This window comes from Rousettus aegyptiacus, unplaced genomic scaffold (assembly GCF_014176215.1).
Source record: "Rousettus aegyptiacus isolate mRouAeg1 unplaced genomic scaffold, mRouAeg1.p scaffold_m13_p_1, whole genome shotgun sequence".
Lineage (NCBI taxonomy): Eukaryota > Metazoa > Chordata > Mammalia > Chiroptera > Pteropodidae > Rousettus > Rousettus aegyptiacus.
Genome location: NW_023416284.1, coordinates 30,346,110 through 30,367,793, shown reverse-complemented (window position 1 = coordinate 30,367,793; position 21,684 = coordinate 30,346,110). Strand labels below are relative to the sequence as shown.

The 21,684-nt window shown below is 45.2% G+C and overlaps 1 pseudogene; it reads right to left on the bottom strand.

Annotated features, from left to right (window-relative positions):
• Positions 1–688: 688 nt before the first annotated feature.
• Positions 689–21,621, bottom strand: LOC118611381 (annotated as a pseudogene).
• Positions 21,622–21,684: the final 63 nt, after the last annotated feature.

The following is a 21,684-nucleotide window of genomic DNA, read 5'->3' as shown; positions in this document are numbered from 1 at the left end:
CAAGAAATTAGTACTTTATGGGCAAAGCACTAGACTGCGAGCTGAAGTCTGGGTCCCTACCCAGGGTTTGCTCTGGCTGGGCTTTATTCCCTCAGCTTTGCCCCCTGTTACTTTTTCTAGATGGCAGTGGGAGCTATGGCAAATTCGCAATCAGGGAAGTGCCTAGGAATCACAGCCCACAGAATGGTCAAGTCATCAAATCTAACCTTCTCAACACGTAGATGAGAAAACAAAGATCCAGAGAGAGGAAGTAATTTGCCCAGCATCACACAGCAAGCTAGTGGAAGAACCAGGACTTGGACCCAGGTTTCCAGCCCCTCAGTTTAGGTATCATTCCTCTTTGCTGCAATCTGGGATGGCACCTGGGGGACTGAGCTGGAGGAGAACAGCTGGAAGCAGAAGGCCACCAGGACGCTACAGCTGCACCTAGATCAGAGACCACAAGGTCGGTCAGTCAAAAATGTTTATTGAGCCCTTCACCCTGCTCCCCATTTTAAGCTGATCTGAGTCCATGAACTGAACACCCAGAAGGAAGAGGGACTACAGAGTAAAGGAATCTGGAGGACTTCCAAGAGGAGATAGGAAGCAGATATGGTATTCATAAAAAAGAAAGGGCATCAGTAGCAGACTTAGATGAGGATATAGGAAGGTCTCCAGGAGAAGAAATGGCCCATCACTTGGGTCCTTCCTAGTTCTTGGCCAAAATCTCCACCTCCTTCATGAACTGAAGACACATCTCCTCTTCCAATAGCAAAACAACGCATAGCCATGGAAGTCCCACGGATCCTCCCGCCACCTGCAAGAGTGTCTGTAGATCAGGCTTCCTGTTCACAGGCCCCTTGCCCAGCCTTCCTCACCACCCGTAGGTATGTGTTAAACCAAATATCTCATCTCCAATCTATATTAAGGTAGAAATGTCTTGGATTTCAGAGTTTCAGGCTTCCTCAGCTCTTGGCGAAACCTGGAAAAACTGTTTTAACTTCATTTGTCTACAATTCTCCAGGGTTAAGATGTAAAAATTGGTCCTCGTGCAGAGAGCTGACTATAATGATAAAATATAAAACCAAATATCTGCCCAATGTTCTTAGCAAAGGAACAAAGAATGTGCAAGTCCCCAATCCAGAGCCTGGTTACACTTCTGCAGTGAAAGGAATGCCTTGACTCCAAACACAGGCCCAGGAACATGGGGGCTGAGCTGAGTCCCTGCCATGAGATCTAAACATACCTGTAGGAATTCAAATAGGTTTTCATTGCTTTATGATGATGACATCATACCAGCCCTTATTGGTCTTTGTGGAGCCAGGTCACATGACAAGTCCCACCTCCTCCACTTCAACTAGCTGTGTGGCTTTGGTCAAGTCCCTTAACCTGTCTGTACCTCCCTTTGCTCATTCGCAAAACCTCACAGGACCATTATGGGATTTAATGATTATGTGTGTGTGTGTGTGTGTGTGTGTGTGTGTGTGTGTATAAAATCACTTTTAAATAGCTTCTGGAACAGGTAAGAAACCAAGACATGTTATATAGTACATTATTGTTATTTTGTCACAATTCAGGTCAGCAGTTCCAGTATGAATCAATTTCCAGAAAAAACAAGTTACTTAATATCTAATTTTCAGAGTCAGTCTCTCTTTCCCTCTCCTATTCTCTCTTTCACCTAAGTCAGGGTTATTTTAGACCCTGCATTAAGCAGGCCCATGGAAATATTTCCTTTTGTTAAGCCACCTCTGAATGAGTAATAGTAGTATGTATTGAACACTTCCTACATACAAAGCCTTATACTAATTGCTTCACTTTTTTTAATTTGACCTTTAACATTATTCTGCCACGTAGATTTTTTAATCTCCCCCCCTTTTTTTTCTGGCAAAGAAATGAGACCTAGAGAGGGGCAGTGTCCTATCCAACTACACAGTAAGCTCTTACCTAGGGACCTACGTCCTGCTCCACCCTACATGCCTCTGGAATCAATTTTCTCTACAGAGTTATCAAGAAGACCACTGTTTTTGCATTCTCCCCCTTGGCAAAGACAGAGGCTGACTTGGTCAAATGGTATGTCCTCAGGATGAGGTGACAGTGTAGCAGTAGTGATAAAGGGTAAACACTAGATGTGTCTGGCCCCAACTCGCCCTGCCCCCACTTGTCCCCTGGGATTGAAGCAAGAACCAATCCTGGTCTATGCTCCTAGGGAGAGAGACAAGAAGAGGAAAATTGACCTTCTGGAAATTTCTGTCCTCCCTATCTCTGCAGTATCCCTTGTAGAAGACCAGTTCCTCCTTGTCCTGTAGTGTCTCGCTGGTGACCTACACCAAGCCGACAGGGCAATTCAGCACATTGCACAGGCTTCTGTAGGAGTGGTTTTCTGTAGGAAGACCCAGGCAAGCCCGGAAAGTCATCAGCTCAGAAAGACTCATTTGGGGAAAATGTGGGGGTTAGCGCCCCCTCGGGGTCTTTCTCGGAGCTGCAGCCCTCTGGGATCCCAATGGCGGGTTCAGAGACAGGAGTCAGCCTGACAACTGCCTCCGGCTTTTCCCCTCCATGGAAGGAGGGAGAATGATCATTGTCCATGCCTTACTCAGTGCCAGGCACTGTGCTGGCCTCTCCGCATCGCTGATTCTTTGGATCTTCTCCGCCCCTGTGAGTTAGGGTTTACTATTTCCTGTGTACAAGTAAGGAAATCAAGTTGGCAGACCCGTTTTTACAGGCTACACAACTAGTGGGTGGCAGAGGATTCAGCCCTTGCTGTCCAATAAACTGGACTCCGAGATGGCTTGGGTGTGCAATGCAACCCTAATTTGAAAAGGCAGCTACAGTGCAGCAGCCACCTGTTTGCAGGGAGTGAGCATCAGAGAAGTAGCAGCGATGTCAACAGAGGACATCAGAGTACAGCCAGGTTTGGAATGTGCCTTTGGGCAGCCATTGTGTGGAAATCCAGGGGAGAGGATTCCAGGCTGTAGGTGGGTCTTCATACTGCATTGACATCACCTCTGAGACTTGCACCTGTGCTGGGCATGGAACCCAGCAAGCCTCAGCCATTGTCTTATACTGAGGCCTGTGTTTCAGGTGGGTTGGACTGAACACTCTTTTAGAAGTGGGGAAGCAGAAAGCATGTTAAGAGTGAATGGATATGCTAAGTGAAAGGAGCCAGACACAAAAGTATCACACCTTATGATTCCATGTATATAAAACCCTAGAAAAGGCATTACTATAGTGACAGAAGGATCAGTGGTCATGGGGGAATAGGGGCAGGGTGAATTACAAATAGACATGAGAGAAATTTGGTGGGTGATGAAAATCTTCTATATTTTGATTATGGTGGTGGTTATATGACTATATACATTTGTTAAAATTTATCAATTTGTACTCTGAAAAATGGTGAATTTTATTGCATGTAAATTATACAGATGGTCCCCAACTTACCATGTTTGACTTAGGATTTTTAAGCTTTAGGAGTCCAAAAGTGATATGCACTCCATAGAAACCAGCTAGACTAAGCTATGATATTCACCAGGTTAAATGTATTTTCAGCTGAGATATTTTCAATTTACAATGGGTTTATAAGAATATAACCCCATCTTAAATCAAGGAGCATCTGTACTTCAAAAAATTTCATTTTAAAAGTAAATACCATATAATTTAACTTACATGTGGAATCTAAGGAACAAAAAGAACAAACTAATCAAAAACAAACTCATGAATATATAGGACAATCTGGTGACAGCCAGAGGGGAGGCGGGGTTTGTGGAGCTGGGAGAAAGAGGTGAAGGGTTAAAGAGGAACAAATTAATAGCTAAAAGTTGGTCACGGGGATGTGGAAAATGGCATAAGGAATGTAGTCAGTAGTACTATAATGGCTACATGTAGAGACAGATAGGTAAGTAATCAGGGGAATCATTTCATAAACTATATAAATGTCTAACCAATGTATTGTATGCCTGAAACTAATTTTAAATAAATCAAAGAACAAGTGTTGATGAGGATGTGGAGAAAAGGGAACCCTCATACACTGTTGGTGGGATTGTAAATTGGTACAGCCACTATGGAAAACAGTCTGGAGGTCCTTCAAAAAATTAAAAACAGATATACCTTTTGACCCAGCGATTGTGCTTCTGGGCATTTATCCAAAGAAAACCAAAACAACAATTTGTAAAGATCTATTATGCATCAGTATGTTCATGGCAGCACTATTTACAATTGTCAAGATATGGAAGTAACCTAAATGCCCATCAACAGATGATTGGATAAAGATACTATGGTTCATATATACAATGGAATATTACTCATCCATTAAAAAAAATGAAATTCTACCATTCGCAAAGATGTGCTGGGTGAAATAAGTCAGAGAAAGATAAATACCATATGATTTCACTTATATGCAGAACATAAGGAACAGAAAGAACGAACTAATCAAAAACAGACTCAAATATACAGGACAGTCTGGTAGTGGCCAGAGGGGAGGGGGCTTGGGGGGCTGGGAGAACAGGGTGAAGGGTTAAGGAAGTAAAAATTACTAATCGATAGACGGTCACAGGGATGGGGAGCACAGCACAGGGAATGCAGTCAGCATTAATGTAATGGCTAGGCGGAGAGCCAGAGGAGAGATGGAGCAATTAGGGGGATTATTTTATAAACTATGTCTAACCAATGTACTGTTCCTGCAACTAACAACAAAATAAAATTTAAAAGAAAGTGAATGGAAATTGAGAGTGTCTGCTAACAGGTACGAGGTTTCTTTTCGGGATGATGGAAGTGTTCTGGAATCAGTAGTGGTTGCACGACATTCCAAATATACTAAAAACCATTGAATTGTATACTTTAAAATGGTGAATTTATATTATTTGAATTTTATCTCAATTTAAGAATAATATTTTTAAAAGTGATTGGAAACAAAAGTCAAGGCCGCAGAGGCTGTGGCAGGACTCGGAAGTCCTGGACTCCCAGTCTCGGCCACTCCCCCAGCACCCAGTGCCCTCTCGCCTGATGTGTCACTGTAATGGCCTATATAGAATGCAGGGCCCAGAGCTGGTGCCAGCAGCACGTCCAGATCCAACGCCCTCTACCTGGCTGTGAACTCTTGCTGATATTCCTGCAGGGACAAGAGGAGCAGGAAAGGTAAGACTGGCAGAGGTCACTGTTTGCAGGACAAGGTCAGGTGCTGCCAGGCTGAATTGGGTTAGACACAAGGAAGAATTCTCAAGATAAAAGATGTAGACTAAGATATTGGGAGAGTCGGGGCCTTCCCAGGGGCTAAAGCGAAGGGATGAGAAGGGGAATCTCAGATTGCAGTGATTTGGGAACAACATATTGTCCTGGACCCAGGGAAATGGACTAGATTAACCTTCTAGATCACCAAGCTTTCCTATCCAGGTCCAGTCAGGCCTCCCCTGCAGGCCAGGACCAGACTCTACCCCTGTCTGGCAAATTTCGTCCCCACCCAGGTCTCTGCTGCCCCTGCTCTGGCAGTCCCTTGAGGTTTGTCAGGCACACATCACCTCTACTGCTGTGTGCTGCTCCCACAGTTTTTTGGGTGTCCTGGGAAATGAGGAAGACACTGTGAAATCCAAAGATCAGCACGGGAGGACCCTCTTTTATATAAATGGGACATAAAACCCAAGAGGCAGGGCCTGGCCGCAGTGCAAGCTGCAAATCAGCTGATGGGCTGAGAATGATCCCGTGTCTTGTCCCCTGGCCAAGACACCTTGCCCGTCCAAAGTTCCCAAGAGTACACATCTTCTGGTCAATGTCCCACCATTACCTCCAGCCACAGGAACACACATGCTCCCCCCAAAACTACAGGTTCTTTCTCTAACCTGTGAGTCCCCAAGGCAGCCCTCAGGCTACTCTAGTCCCAATTCTAACCAACACCTCGACTCCAAGCCCCTCCAGGCCACCCCAACAGCAAGCCCAAGCCCAAACCAGAATCCTCTCTCAACCACATTCCCCCCCCAGTTCCAACCTTAACCCCAGCCCTAACTCAACCCAACTTCAACCCCACCCCAAATCTCACCTCAACACAGACCCAACCTTTACCCCAACCTAACCCAATTCTAGCCTCAACTCAGAGCTTAACTCCAAATCAAACCTTAGCCCAAATCAGGCCCAATCCTAATCCCACTCGAAAGTCTAAATTTAACCCAGTGTCAGGCATGACCCCAAAACCCTAATTAGATCCCAAAGTCTAAATAGCCCTCTCCCCAGTGGATGACAATTCTAACTACATGCCCCTCTGTCAATTACCACTACCCCATGGAAAACCCTTGTAAGCTGAACCTGAGGAAACTTGACCACTCACCCCACTCCGTGAATCTCTTTGAACCTCTGGCTAATTCAGAGCTCCTAGAGGTGGGGAGAGAGGGGGACACCAACTTCTGAAACCACAGGGCAATACCAGCCTGCCCAGGACAGGGGTCTAACAAGAACAACTCTGCTCAGTACACTGACAAGGAGCCCTCTGCTCCTCCACAAGCCCCCAGCCCCTTACTAAGCCCTGAGCCTCCTTTATCCCTCCTGAGACCCACCACCCCTCTCTAAATCCTCTTTCCACTTTCTGAAACCCCTTTCTCTCTCTGAGATGCCCTCCCCCTCTCAGAGAGCATCTTCTCTTCAGGCCCCCATCCCCCTCTTTCATTTCCTCTGTCCTTTGCAGCTCTCTCTGAGCTACCACTATTCTCTGGACTTCATCCTCCTTTCTGACCCTACCCCATCCAAGTCAGTCCCCCTCTCTGAGCCCCTTCCTCTCTGGGCCCCTCCCGACTCTGAATCCCTCTGCATTCTGGGCCCACACTCAATATGTACTTCAGGATCCAGGCCAAGAAACACTTGAGTAGGTCTGGTAAGCAAAGAATGTTAACCAATCCCTTAATGCAGGGGTCCACAATGTCCCCCTTACTGAGGAACAACAGACAAATATCTTGTCAGTTACAGTTTTTTCAGTGATCAACTGACCCCCACACCCACCCAACTCCCTCTCCATAGATAAGCCATGGAAGGAGGTCAGACTCAAAGAAATACTTCTGTTCCCACCACCGCCACCCCTAGAACATGTGCATCCTGCAGACACAGATGACAGTATGGTGGTTACCAAAGTGAAAGGGGAAAGGGAGGTGGTAGAAGAGGGTAAAGGAGGTCAAATATATGTTGACAGATGGAGATTTAACTTTGGATGGTGAACACACAATATAACATACAGATGATGTATTATAGAATGGTACACTTAAAACTTATAAAATTTTGTTAACTGATGTCACCTCAATAAATTTAATAAAATTTATTTTTTAAAAAACCTTTCAGGAGAAGACGAGGATGGAGAGATCAATAGAGGCAAATAATTGACGATAGACAATGACCACAGGTTTATTGTATCAGCACGTGTGTAGGGAGTTGAACATGACTGAGCATGTGAGCTTCTTGCTCACTGTACCTTGGGCTGGGAAGGGAGATCTTCAGAGAGGATGGTCAGGTGACAGACAGGTCAATGAAGAACAAGGGGAGGGAAGAGGAAGGAGCCTTTTAGGCATGATCACCCACCCAGCTCACCTCCTCCCTGCAGGGCATGGGGGGCACAGTGGGGTCTAGTCTGTGCATGTGTTCACTCAGCAGGGCTCGCAGGCATAGCACAGACTATCCACATCCCGGGCCATGGGGCTAGCCACTGTGGTCACTACACAGAGAAGAGGAGAGAGGGGCAGACACTTCTCATCCTTTCTGCTCTGGGGATCCCCACTCCTTGGCCTCAGAAGGTAGGGCTTGGGGCCTTGATCAGGGTGAAAGGAAGAGTTCCTAGGGCCATTCTGGGTCAGGGATTAAAGACAAGTGAAGAATTGGTCAAATGGCCAAAGTAGCTCTGGTGCCTAGAAGAAAAATCTCAACCGAGGCAGAACATCAAGAGACCAGTAGGAGAGATTAAAGCTAGATAACAGGAAGCACTTCTCAGTGGGGCAAGAGTCAGTGGACTAAGGGAGGCCAGGTGGGAGCCATGCCTTCCTTTCTCCCAGATACTTTCATCATCAGTGGGGCTGATCTGTCTGAGATAGGGACTGAGTTAAATGTTTTTGGGAGAAAGGCTGGCAGGTTTGTCTTTGAATAATATGGCCACAGGGACAGATAGAAGCTTACCTGATTTCTTGCCCTTCACGGCAGAGGCAATTACACCCAGAGCCAATTCATGACCTGAAAGGAATGGCGTGGTTGCCAAGGAGACTTGAGTACCCAGCCAATGTACCCTCTGCCCCAGGGCTCAACACACAGGAATAGGAGCTGCTTCAACTCTTCCATGACTCCCTACTGCCCATAGCATAAAGTCTGATCTCTTTGACTGCCCTTCAAGGCTCTAAAGTATCAACTTCCACAGCTTCCTTTTCTAGCCCTTCCATGCACACATATTGCTCCAGGCAAAGTAAGTTGATCACAGTTACACCCTCCTAGATTCAGCATCATCTCTGCATGTCCATCCTTCAAAACCAAACTCAAGTGCCACCTTCTCCAGGAAGCTTTCCCCTTCCTTGCCCTGCCTCTTAAAGTTTAAAGTCTAGGCTTTTAATAAATCTCTGTTAAAGAAAATCTTTGACCCTCTCTTAGAGCACCAATCACTTTCTGACTAAGTCATGTTTATGTCTAAGAGCACGACAGGAGCCGGGGCCAGGTCTGACAGTGCTCTGTGTCCCCAGTATACAAGTCACCAGAGGGCAGGTACTCAGAGTGGGGCTGACAGATGGGCAGATGGATGGATAAATGCATGGAAGAATGCAGGTTAGATGGAATTATTATTAAAAATATGGCAAATTGTATGTGCTCAATAGCCGTATGTGTCCTGTGGCTATGCTATTTGTACAGCACAGATATGGGATAGTTCCATCATTGCGAGAGTTCTATGGAATGGTGCTGGTCTCAATCAGAGTCAGAAAACTTTTTTTTCGGGGCTGGGTAGCAAATGTTTTAGAATTTATGGGCCAACAGGAAAGTTGAGGTTACTATTTAGTTATTTAGATAACCATTTGAAAAGGAGATTCATTTAAAGACAGAAAAGACTGAGTGCTATAAAAAGCAAGCAGCCGTCTGGATTTGAGCCTCGGTTTGCCCATCCCTGGTGCTGATGATTCAGCCATTTATTCCTGAAGTACATCTTTATTGACCATGTCTATGTTTTCAGTGTTGGGCTAAATATTAAGTATAGCATAGAGAATAAGAAATTATCCCAGCCCTCATGGAGTTCAGAATGTAACAGGAAAGTCGTTATATCAAATTTACATGATTAATCAATTATTATAATTTAACAAATACAATGAAGGAGATAAACAGGATGTTATGAAAGGAAGTAAACTAAACTGGTATAAAAATTGACTTGATTCTAAAAATTATCTGCAACTAATATTATTTTTTAATATATGGCAACTACTATTTATTATAAACTTTGTAGCTGACCCATTAAAAAATGCACTGTAAAAATTAAATCTAAATATTTCTAAATGGATTTCTGTTAAAAGATGTTACATTCTTATTTACCATCAGTTTTATAAGTGTGAAATAATAGTACATCTAATGATAAAAATCATATTTGCTAAAAATATATGGATGGATAGATAAATGGATGAATGAATGGAGACATATGAATTGATAGGTGGATAGGTAGATGAGTGGTTAGATGGACAAGATGAATGGATAAAAGAATGAATAAATGAATGAAAGAAAGAATGTGTATAAGGTTTTCAAGGGCTGGGGTATTTGTCCATTTTGTTCATTAATGTATCCCAAGTACCTCATATACAGTATCTGGCACAAAGTAAACATTTAATATTTGTTAAATAAATTAAATGGTAGATGAATGGTGACATGATGGGTAGAGACTGGGATGATGACTTCATGTGTGGATAAATGGATAAAGGATGAATAGATGGATAGATAAATGGATGGATTGACGAATGAATAAGTGAAAGTGTAGGTAAATGGATAGATATACAGATGAGTGAATTAAGGAATAGTGAATTAATGAATGAGTAGAAAGTCCATTCCACTGCCATCTGTTCCAAACATGGTATGTTTAGCTGTGGCGGAGGTAAGAGTTATTTGAAGCTCTCCTATCTTCACCCACTTCCCCTAGTACTAAGCAGAGTGAATAAGAGTTAATGTGTAGATCAGGCCCCTTTGCTCCCCCACACCCTTAGTGCCTCTAGGCTGGGCTGAGCCTACCTTCTCCCGACTCCCAGCATGAGCACTGTATACCTGAGGAAGTATCCTGCGGTCTGGAGGCCATAGACACTGCAAAAGCTGGCTGGTATATGGATGCTGCCAGCTGTGTCAGTACCCCTGCCCGGGATGGAAGCCTCTTCTCTCAGCAGAGCTCCTTCAACCCCCACCCAAGGAGCCCCCAGGGATCTTCTTTAAGTTCAGAGAGTTCCGAGTCTGTGCATAGGCTGGGGTTGCTGCATTCGAAGCTGAAGAAAGCAGAAGAAAAGAGGCTGGTAGATGTAGGTTTAACTGGAAAAGACAGCCCTTTCTGCAAACAGTGGCCTACAACCCTCAGGAGTCAACTCTAGGGCTGCTTAGGCTCATGAGCTCCTCCCTGGGGCTGAGACCTGCTGGCCTCCCTTTTGGCTGAGGTGAGGGGCTGCTACAGGAAAGATCCAGAGCAGATACCAATTAATTACACCTCCTAAAATAAGGAGCAAGGAGCCCACAGCTCTGAGGTCAGAACTGAGAACAGCTTCCTCACAAAAATGGATACACTAAAGGCTGAGTGGGGAGGGAGGGAGAGCAGAGGATGAGAAGAACAATTAGAGACAGAAGCTGGGATAGAAGCAGAGGTGTAATCTTTCAGCACCTCAGAGCCTGAGGACCTGTAGAAACCATGGAGCCCACACACGATGAGGAAATTAAGACTCAGAGGGTAGAAAGAGTTGCCCAAGAACTGCAGGCCTTGAGGTTTGCATGAGTGGCTCACGCCTCACCCTCAGTTCTGAATCAGGACTTTAAGTTTCTGTTTCAGCCCAGCGCCCAGCCCCAGCCTCAGCCTGCCTACTTCAGAGACCTGAATAGGATCTGGGGGATGTTGGTCTTAATGAAGAGAATAGCTCCCTGAACCTTCAGCACTTTCACAATGACCCTGTCCTTGGCTGCTGGCTTCTCCAGGAACTGGGCCAGGCCACATGTAGAGTCATGTCCCTGAAATGAAGTGACATTAACTCCAGCCCATGGGGATCAGGGTGGAATTACCTAGTGGACAGACTCTCATTCCCCACTTCACCCCCACTCATATCCATTCTCATGCCTTCTGTGACAAAAGAACTGTACCCTTAGGGGGATTCATGAACAGTAGAAGAACACGGTAGTTAAGAATTTGGGTTTGGGATCTAGACTGCTGTATTCGGTTCCAGTTGGCCACTTTTTAGCTGTGCATCCCAAATTAAGTAACTTGCCCCATGTCACACACTCAGATGCTCGCAGGCTCACACACATATATGTACACAATTGCATGTACACCCCAGAGCTAACCATGCAGCCATAAAGGTCCTCGAGGCTAATGGGGACCCCATACAAAAAGCCTCTCTCATTCTTCTTGGTCTTCTTCAGCGTCTGCACTCCCCACATTCCCCCAGGAAAACCATTAGACAGTTCACCTCCGAGTACACCTCAGTACCTGAGCGACATTGAGGGAAATCAGATAAGGCCTCATGGTGAGGCTAGGAACAGGATACTCCAGCTCCTTCCTGCACCCTGACTCAGCAGAATGAAAGTGACAGATAACTGTGGCATGCGCCTCCTCCCAAGCTAGCTGCAGCACCAGAGTTACACCTGCCCCAAAACTCCTCTAAGTAGAACAATGACAGGAGAGACATCCTCCACTCCAGACCAGAGCTAGGTTGGGGTCCTGACCCATGGGCCCTGACCCTCATTTCCTCTAAGGAGCCATAGAGGATACTCTCCAGACTCAGCTCTTCAGTCTTCAGCTCCTGGGCCAGCTTCACCAGGGGCAGCTCCAGGATGGGCTTAGGGTCCAAGACTTGCTCCTGTGGAGATGGGCTGAGGCAGGCAGGTACCAAAGACTGATCCAGTCAAGCCCATTCCCACACACTCAACATCAAACCCCACACAGTCCATTGGACACACAGTTGCACATACATCCACGTGCTCAGGTACATGTCCCTGTGCTTATCCTTAGCATTAAAGCTATTTTCTGGTCTGTCTCCAGGTTGGCATGAAAGCCCTACAGGGCACAAATATTCTCTTTTGTCTCTGCCTCCCCAATGCCCAGCCCAGAGCCTGTTGCTATTCAGAAGGGGCACAATTGGAGTGGGAGTGATTCTATATGCATATCTTGGGACTCAGGGCTTATACAAACGAAGTTCAGATATATGTGGTTTGCCTTTAGAAGGGCACCCCTGCATCTCACCTTTTTTCTTATCCAGTCCCCTGGTTCTTGCTGATCTTACCTTGGGGAAGGACAAGAATCTAATATGGGTGGCAGGAGAGCTGGGACCCAGCCTTGACCACACCACGGTCAGCTGGGTAACCCAGGACAGGTCCCTTTCCCTAATATAGCCCAGGTGCCCTCAGAGCAGAAAAGACTAAAAGTCAATCATTAGTCAGCTGAGCAGGGTGACCACAAACAGGCCCCCAACCTGCTCCAAGCCCCAACTGCTCTGAGCCCAGGGAATGGGGGGAAGCCTGACACTAGCCCCTCAGGACTCCTATCAGGAGTAAACATGACATGACAAGGACCCAGCACACAGCAAGCATTCAAGAAGGTGAAGCTGTCTTCCCTTTATCCTCCTTGGCCCCAGCTGAGACCCTGAGGCACAGAGAACTATTTGCCTATAGACGCAAAGCAGAGGCTGGATCCACGGCAAAAGGCAGGGCTCTAGTGACCATCCTCATAGCCATGCAGATGGTTCTGCCTCCTTCATATCTCCCACCACTGACTCCCTGGCCTCCTTCCTGCCTAGAATATTCTCTGCCCCTCAGTTTTCTCAACAGCCAACTCACTGGTCTCCCTGCCTCCGGTCCCTACCCCCCGCCCAGCTGAACCCCCTCACTATAGCCCAGGTGATGCTTTTAAGATCATCACCTAAATATATATATCCTAAATCTGACCATGCATCCCAATTGCCTTCAAAATACAGTTGCAACACCATTCTCTTCAGTATGGTTTACAAGGCTTTCACCACAACTGTATAACATGTGTTTATATTTAAATACACCAATATTCACATTTATCGAGTACTCACTCTGTGGCTGGAAACCATGTCAAGTACTTCGTTTGCACCAATTCATTAAATTTTCACAAAAACCTTTGGATAGGTGTTCCTATTATCATTTTCCTTTCACCAATGAAGGCAGCTGACTCACAGAGAGGTTAACTCTCTTGCCCAAACCCAGGTCGTCTCTACCTTCACCTTTACCCTCTAATGGCTCTTGGGGAGGGAAGATCATTGATGAAGCACTTCCTGGGTGCAAGGCATTGCACTAGGCCCCTTCCCTGGCTGTGTCGGTCCCTTTCACCGACCTCTTTTTCTGCCTCCCTCCTTTTACTGCTTCTGTAGCCACAGTGTCCAATCTCTGTACTCACTGTGCCATTTTGCCATCTTAGTGCCTCGGCCCAGAACTCTCCAGTCTATGTGCCACAAGGTCTTTCAGGAGGGCCCAGACATAGTGGGCATTCACCTAGAATGCACCTCAACAACTGCACTGTGGCAAAAATATTGAAATCCTTTTGAGTCGCTTAGCAAAATGCCATTTCCCTAGTACCCTACCACTCCAGCTGTTCCAGGTACTCCCCAGGATTCCACCCTCTCATCACAGTCTAGCAAGTAAAGAGTTAATGCTCAGCCCAGTAGGGACCCTTTAGACACAGTCTCTGATTCCCTTAGGGACTATGGAGGGACAGCCTGTGATTATCTCTGGTGAGCAGGCCTTACCAGAGACTGCTCGAGCACTTGCCAGTTCACAGATATATCACCAACACTGTATGTGAGCTCCAATTCCTATATACCTACATAGAGAGATGACACCCCTGGTGGTACCCCTGTGGAAAAGTATCCAGCGTCCTTCTAAACTGCTCCCCTGTGGTAGTTCTTGTATGGCCACTTATGGAAATGGCAGCTTCTCAGGGAGCTGAAGAAAGGTGGAGTGAGCAGGCCACAGGATATTAATGTGGGCCTCTGCAGGTCTCTGCTGGGACTGCTCCTCTGCTAGTATGACAGTCACCTGGAGGGGAGATGGGGAGGCTTTCAAGAGCCCACCAATGCCTTTTCACTAACCCTGTTGAGTGTCACTTTCATCTGATAGATCAAATTCATTGAAACTCACTAAATGCCCACTCAGCAAGGACAATATTAGGCTTATTACTAAAGTGAAACTATTAGGTAGATAGTGCTTGCTATGTACCCAGGAACCACTGTAAACATTTGTTAACTTACTTGTGTACTATAATTGTAATCATCACCCCACTGTAGACATGAGGAAGTTAAGGGACAGAAAAGTTATTTAAAATGTAAGCGTCAGAGTCAGGATTTAAATACAGGCAGCCCATGACTCTCTTAACTACCACACTCTTAACTAAACTAATGTGTTATACAACTGTACGTGAAGCTTGTAAGACTAGGATCAAAGTAATTTATTATGACACTCTCATAACAATATTTATGAGTTAGTTATCTACAGAGATGCTTGACTGTATAAAATCTCAGAGGGCATTAGAAGAGCTAGCAAATTGTGAGTGTGAACCGGTGCTAGTGGTTCAGCAGAAACTGAGCAGGACTCAACCCAAGGAACGAGATCGTTTATGTTGAGAGAAAGTCACTGCTTAATGAGACTACAAGTGACCTAATGACTGTCGGTTTATTGGGAGAGCTTTAAAAGAGAGGGACATCTTCAAAAGATGATAGCTCTATCAAAAGATCCCCACAAATTTTCTAAAAATCAAAAAATTATTTGAAAATTATTAGAAAAATTTGATTAAAGAATTGAGCCTTGCTTCCAGGAAGTTGGCAGAGTATGTAAACACTATACTCACCTCCTCCCATGACCACCTCAAAATTACAACTAAATTAAAGAACAATCATCATTCAAAATCACCTGAAGTATAGCTGAACAAAATCTTATAACTAAGGATATACAGAGGAAGCCACTTTGAGATTGATAGGAGAGGCGGTGATGTGGAACAGGCTGGTCTCACACCCAAATATGGCAGTTAAAAATAAGAATAGCTATCTCTAAGGCTTTAGAGGTCCCCCTTGAGGGGTAAGGAGTCCCAGCCCCAAACCAGGCTCCCCAACTAGGGTTTCAGTTCTGAGAAGAGAAAACACTATAACTCTGCCTGTGAAAACTAGCAGAGATCGTATCTGAGACAGAGGGTGGCTGGAGTCTCAGGCACTCCTCTTAAAGGGCCTGTGCAATGTCTTTTCCATACAAATAGCCAATTTGGCTCACTGATGGGCTCACTTGCTCTGAGCTTCAGTGCTGGGGCAGCAGCTCTAAAGGTACCAGGAACAGACAAGGAGAAACTGTATTGTCTAGCTTCAAGGAAAGGGCTAGAGGAGTAGCTTTCTCTCAGAGAGAGGTGCTGGCATAAGTCATTGTTACTTTGTTGAGCCCTCCCACTACCCAGCTTGCATGCACAGGCAGGTGCCATGTATGAGTCTCCATCAAACTAGCTAACACTGTTCACCTCTCCCTGGTGACTCCCTGAACCTCTGCCCCCACATAACTTGCAAGCCCATCCAAGCCACTTCTAGTGTCTTTTCCATACAAATAGCCAATTTTGGCTCATGCTGTAGACTTTCCTAAAATCTCTTAAAGGTTTACAGACCCCAAACAAGCAGCATTTGGCCTCAGCACATTCCATACATCTTGCTAAGCAGCCCCAAGCCCAGCATTAGTACCAGTCAGCCACAGTTCACAGCTTTACCTCTCCTAGGCACCTCAAAGCCCAGCATAGTGGCAACCATTTGCAGATCACTTTGTAGCTCAAACCAGTAGCACTGGTTAGGGCACAGACAATGGCTGACTTTGGCCTATACCAGAGCACCTCCCAAGAGGTTCCAGAACCAACACACCTGATTACCAGCTTCAGACCACACTAGAGCACTGCCCAACCACCTCCACAAACTGCATACCCAAAGGCCAGATTTGACAGGCTCCAGAGCCCTGCTAAAGCAAATCCTGCTCTATAGGGTCAGCCCCTGCACAACAGCTCCTCCACTGTAGTCACAGCCAGTCCTCACAACCAATCATCCTGAAGGTCAATCCTTCCCATTAGTGTGCCAACAGCAATCAAGGCTCAACTATAACCCACATAAGCGACACACCTGGAGCATCTAGCTCAAGTGACCAGAGAGACTGCATCATTGGCCCCAGGGGACACTTACTACATGAAAACACTCTATCAAGACTGAGAGACATAGTGGCTCTACCTAATACATAGAAACAAACACAGAGAGACAGCCAAAATGAGGAGACAAAGAAATATGTCCCAAATAAAAGAACAAGATAAAACTCCAGAAAAACAACTAAACAAAATGGAATTAAGCAACCCACCAGATGCAGAGTTCAAAACACTGGTTATAAAGATGCTCAATGAACTTAGGGGAAGAATAGATGATCTCAGTGAGAACTTCAATAAACAGATAGGAAACATTGAAAAAGAGGGAAAACAAAAAATAACCTGTCATAAATAAAGAATATAATAACTGAAATGAAGAATACATTAGATGAGATAACGGAGTTTGGATGAAGCAGAGGATCAGATCAGTGATTAGGAAAACAAGGTAGCAGAAAACACACAATCAGAACAGCAACAAGGGAAAAGAATCCAATAAAATGAGAACAGTTTAAGGGGCTTCCGGGACAACATCAAGCATACTAGCATTTGCATTATAGGCGTACCAGAAGGAGAAGAGAGAGTGCAAGGAACTGAAAACCTATTTTAAGAAATAATGACTGAAAAATTTCCTCATCTAGTAAAGGAAATAGACATACAAGCCCAGGAGGCACAGAGAGTCCCAAACAAGCTAAATTCAAAGAGGCCCACATCAAGACACATCATAATTAAAATGCCAAAGGTTAAATTCAAAGAGAGAATCTTAAAAACAGCAAGAGAAAAGCAGTTAGTTATCTACAGGGGAGCTCCCATAAGACCGTCAGCTGATTTATCAACAGAAACTTTGCAGGCCAGAAGGGATTATCATGAAATATTTAAAGTGATGAAAAACAAGGAAGTATAACTAAGATTACTCTACCCGGCAAAGCTGTCATTTAGAATTGAAGGATAGGTAAGAAAGCGCCAGACAAAAAAAAGGAGTTTGTCGCCACCAAACCAGTATTATAAGAAATGTTAAAGGGACAAGAAGAGAAACAGGAAGGGGAAGAAAAAGGAGAAGGAAGAGAGGAAAGAGGAGGAGAATGAGGAGGAGGATGAGGAGGAGGGAAGAGATAAAAATGAATAATAAAATGGCAATAACTACATATCTATCGACAATTACTTTTAAAATAAATGGATTTAATGCTCCAGTCAAAAGACACTGAGTGGCTGCATGGATAAGAAAATAAGACCTTTACATATGCTGCCTACAAAAGACTCACTTCAGATCAAAAGACACACACTGACTGACAGTAAAGGGATGGAAAAAGATATTTCACGAAAATTGAAATGAAATAAAAAACTGGGTAGCAATACTTATACCAGATAAAATAGACTTTAAAAGAAAGATGATAACAAGAGACAATGAAAAACCCAATAATTTTATTTCTGATATTTATCTGAAGAAACCCAAAATACTAATTCAAAAAGACATATACCTCCATACATTCATTGCAGCATTATTTGCAATAGACAAGATATGGAAGCAAGCTGGGTGTCCATCAATGGGTGAATGAATAAAGAAGAGGTGGTACATACATAAAATGAAATATGACTCAGCTATAAAAGAAAACGAAATCTTATCATATGCAACAACATGGATGGACCTACAGCGTATTATGCTAAGTGAAATAAGTCAAACAGAGAAAGACTAATTCCATATGATTTCATGTATACGCGGAATCTAAAAAACAAAATAAACAAACAGACAAAAGAAACAAATTCATAGATAAAGCAGACAATTTGATGGTTGCCAGATGGGAAAGGAGTAGGGGGGACAGGTGGAAATGGGGAAGGGATTAAGAAGTACAAATTGTGAACAACCAAAATGACTCCATCTTAGGTATAAGACTCCATTTTAAGCACAGGCCAGTTTCCAGAAAAGCTGCAGATAGCGAGACGATCACCCCACCCTAGACTCAGCCAATCAGAGCAACTATGGAAAGTAACTCTCAAAATTCCCCACCTTGTTCCTTAGCACCATCAACCGGCCAAACCTGCTAAGTGACAAGCTCATTGTACCAATCCTGTAACACCAAGACATCGCTCCCCATGCTTATGATTTTTCCCTTCAAATATCCCTGAAGCCCCATGTTCGGGACCGCCACCAACTCACTGCTGCATCGGTGTGCGGACTGCGGTCCACACTCGAGTCTGAAATAAACTCCCTCTTGCTCTTGCATCGGTGTCGGCTTCTTGATGGTTCGTGGAGATACTAGTCGGGCATAACAATTGGTAGTTGCAAAATAGTCATGGGGATGTAAAGTACAGCACAGGGAATATAGTCAATAATATTGTAATAATTATGTGCGATGTTGGATGAGTACTATATTTATTGGGGTGAGCACTTCAAAAGTTATATAAATTTCTAATCACTATGTTGTACACCTTAAATTAATATAGTATTGTATGTCAACTGTAATTGAAAAATAAAAATTATAATAAAAATTGAGCCTCAAGTTATATCAATTTTAAGTTGTTTTGATTGTTTAGTTGCTTAGAACAAATCACCCACTCCTGTCAAGTCCCATAGCTCCATGAACAGCTGACCTTCTCAGCACCCAACTGGTGCTGCCTCCCATTATGGTTTGAAAATCAAATAAAATATATTTGAAAGCTTTTAGTAAATTAATTTATTATTAATATTGCCAAAGTGGTGATTAAATATGTCTACTATTGTAAAACATCTCAATGCTCAGGGCAGCCAGTTTCCCCCTGAGGTGACCAAAGCCTCCTGACAGCAGCCTTTGGCCATGAGCAGCTTGTCTGTTTACCACAGTGGACCCTGCAAATCTTTTCTGTGTGTTTTGTAGAAATACTGCCTTATCTCAGGCTTTTCTGTCTGGGGCAGCCTATCCTGTTCTTTCCTCCTTTTGGAAAACTCCTATAATATCCTGTAAGGCTCAGCTCCAACACCCCCTCTCTTTGAAACCTTTCCCATATGACCTGCTCCAGACAGAGCAAATCACCCCTTCTGCAGAGTTCCACAGCTCCATGGGCATCTAGCCTTCACCATGCTCAGCTCAGCTATCTCCCATCATGGTTAACACAGCTCTGTTTCCACTACACCCCACCCAGATTAAGAGTATCTTTAAGGCAATTTTGAGTCAGATGTCAGATTCGTCTTTATAATGAATCTGTCCCTAGGGTCTAGCAGAAGGGAAGAGCCAGAGAAGACCTTGGTGAAATTTTTGCTAAACTGAACTGAATTGGATTTATTTGAACCCTGCTAGTGTTTGACCAATGTTTCAACTTCCCACCTCCTTGGGACTTAAAGCTAGATACCTGAGGCCTTGAGGATATCCCTGGTAGAGGAATGGCCTGACTAGGAAGGTGCCCAGGACAGATCTGTATAGCTTTGTTGCGGAGAGAATAAGGTACTGAGAGCCAAAAGGCCTGTAACCTTGAAGGGAGGACAAAGACTCTGTGGGTGACCTCAACCTGAATTTCTTTCATGCCTCCAGCCAACCCAGACACACACAGCCCCACCAGGTACCCAGCCCAATAGCTACATGTTCCAGATGCCCACACATATACCATACAGAACCACACACGTACATACTCAACCAAACATTCAGAGCCAAATCAGCCACACATCTCTAGATGTATACACTCCAAACATTAACGTGACACATACACACCCAGCCAGGTACACATACCACAGGCACAGAACCAAATACAAGCAGCACACAGCCTGGCACGCACCCAAGAAACATGTAATAACATGCCAACAGGAAGTACACACAGGCATACCCTGATGTTGGTAGTAAAAGAACCTAAACACACCACCGCACAACAGATGGGGCCTCCACTCGCACACAGGAATCCTCTCCATCATGCTGATTCACCACAGCAGCCCCATTAGCCCTGGTTTCCTCCACATCAACCACGAAGGGGCAGCCGCTCTCTGGGGGCAGATTGATTTATCCAACTAATTAGCCCCAATTAATATTAATACACATTCTCAGGAACTGCAGCAGCTCAGGCAGAGAAGCTGCCCTTTGGGGCCATCAATCACCGTCCAAGGGATGGCAGAGGACACTCAGGAACTCCAGAGCATAGGGACAACCCCTCAGGCACTCTCCCCAACCTCAACTCCCTGGACTGCCCTGCTGGGAAGTCAAGTTAGGGACTCTAAGAAACCATCAGCTTAACTCTCCTTGAACAGTCAGACAGCTCAAGGCCCAGAAGGTGGCTATCACATGCCCCAGGCACAGTGAGATTGTCTCCTTGGCCTTCCTTCCCGTCCTTCTCTCTGCCACTCCAGGCCAGCTTTGCCAACATACCTATCTATGACTCAGTCACTTCACCTGAGAATCCTAGCCCAGACACAATGGCTGTCTCAATGCCAATATCCCTATCCAGACTGTCAAAGCTCCCTTTAAAGTCACTTAGCTCTCTGGGAGGACCCTTTAGTGACCTACTGGTAAGTGTGAAGAAGAGATAAAATGGGGCAATGTGATAATGAAGGGATGTGACTCGAGAAAAGTTGACATAACAAGGCCCAGGGTACTGTGGAGGCGATGCAGGTGCCATATGGCCCAGGGGAGCTGAGCCATCAGGGTTCCATGTGGGAGGTGTGGGAGGGAGGAAGTGGTCCAAAGAGGAGGAAGGACATGTGCTGACAAGGAGACCTAGTGATCCCCTGTGTTTTGCTTCCATTGGGTGCTCAGCAAACGTTCGCAGAAGCTGATGGTGTGGGGGATGGGAGGGAAACTGTATAGACCAGGGTTCCTGTCTCAGTGGGGTTTGGGGGTGCTCAGGAGCTTAAAGAGATCTGGCCTCCTGCCTCCAATTCCTTTGTCAGTTTATTTTATTTGAACAAATAGCCCAGTGAATACCCATCATGTTACTGAGCCAGGCACTGGGAAAACAGAGCAAACACACTGCCCCCAACCTCAAGGACATCCAAGGACATAGATGGAGAAGAACTGACAACACCACAAAGAACTAGCATGGAGAGAGAGCTGAGGTGGGGGACTGTCTACCAGGGCTCTCTGCCTTCTGAAGGAGGTGGGGCAATGGGAGGGCTATGTCCTGAGCAGGCGTTATGTCTACCTGTTGAATTGAGGCTGGGGGCTGCGGGGATTGATAGTCACTCACTTGCTGCCAGAGACGCTGTGCTAGGACTGCCATTTGCTGGAGTGCCCCCTCCCTACACTTCTGTGCCCTGGGGATCTTGTTCCTTGCTGAAGCATTCTGCCAGAGAAGTGGGGCAGCCCCATCAGAGTAAGTAGGAGTAGCCCCACCAGGAAGTAAGATAGCCAAGCCATCCAAGGGCCCCTATGTGGCTGCATCAACTGCTTCTTCGAGGTCACTTCTTACTTATTTGTCAG